Genomic DNA, 1,093 nt, shown 5'->3' on the forward strand with positions numbered 1-1,093 from the left:
CTTACTATTTGGTGATTTTATACAGCCTCAGAAACTTATGTGGGGATTAAAATAGTTAAAATTCTGGCTATTACTCTTCTGACCTCCACAGACCCTTTTTAATGTCAATAAAATCATGCAGTCATGCTCAAAACTCTTGGTAAAAATGTGTCCTAGAACTGAAGCGGTTAATTAGGCGTAGATCTGCCAAACTGAAACTCGTAGAGGGTGAAGAAAAGTCAAAATAAAACCACCATGTCTATTTGACTTCTACTTGTTACGTTTTGGGATTTTTTTTTTTTTAGTCTCAAAACGTTCCAAGTACAAATTGAATGGACATGCTTCTAATGAGACTTTTCTTCACCCTCCACTAAACCTTAACCCTTTCAGTACTGGGACACATTTTCATCTTGAGATCTGTGTACGATTAGACCGTTTTATTGACATTAGGATGGATTATGAAGGTCAGAAGATTAACTCTTCAGTACTATAACACATTTTTACCTTTAAATTAGTGTACAATTAGACCATTTTATTGACATTGGGAAGAGTCTATGAAAGTCAGAACATTTATGGCCATGGTAGCTGTTAAAATTGAGAAAAATAAGATTACAAAGAATAAAAGAAAAAAAAAATGAGAAGGAAAACGAAGAACAGAACAAAAAACGTAATTAGGAAGTAGAGGAGGAGGAAGAAGAGGGAGGAAGGGGAAAAGAAACCGTAATAGGAGAAGAGGATAAGGAGTGAAGTAGTAATAAAAGGAGGAGAAAAAAAATAGTAGTAATAGTAGAAGATAGATGGCACCAGATCAGCTTAACAGACTCGGCCCGCTATGCTCAGACTACCTCGTGTGTACTTTCCCATTCAGTTTGTTTCTCCTACCTAGCAGAGGGTCACGACTTCTGACTTCCCCCCGGTACCTAATCAGTGCTGGCTGAATAGAGGATACACTGCAAAGAGGACATCCCTAAAGACTTCTCACTAGTATGTGTGTGTGTGTGTGTGTGTGTGTGTGTGTGTGTGTTTACTCTTTTTTTCGTCTGTTTCTTTTCAGTGTCTCTCTCTCTCTCTCTCTCTCTCTCTCTCTCTCTCTCTCTCTCTCTCTCTCTCTCTC

Source organism: Portunus trituberculatus, chromosome 34 (genome assembly GCF_017591435.1).
Source record: "Portunus trituberculatus isolate SZX2019 chromosome 34, ASM1759143v1, whole genome shotgun sequence".
NCBI lineage: Eukaryota > Metazoa > Arthropoda > Malacostraca > Decapoda > Portunidae > Portunus > Portunus trituberculatus.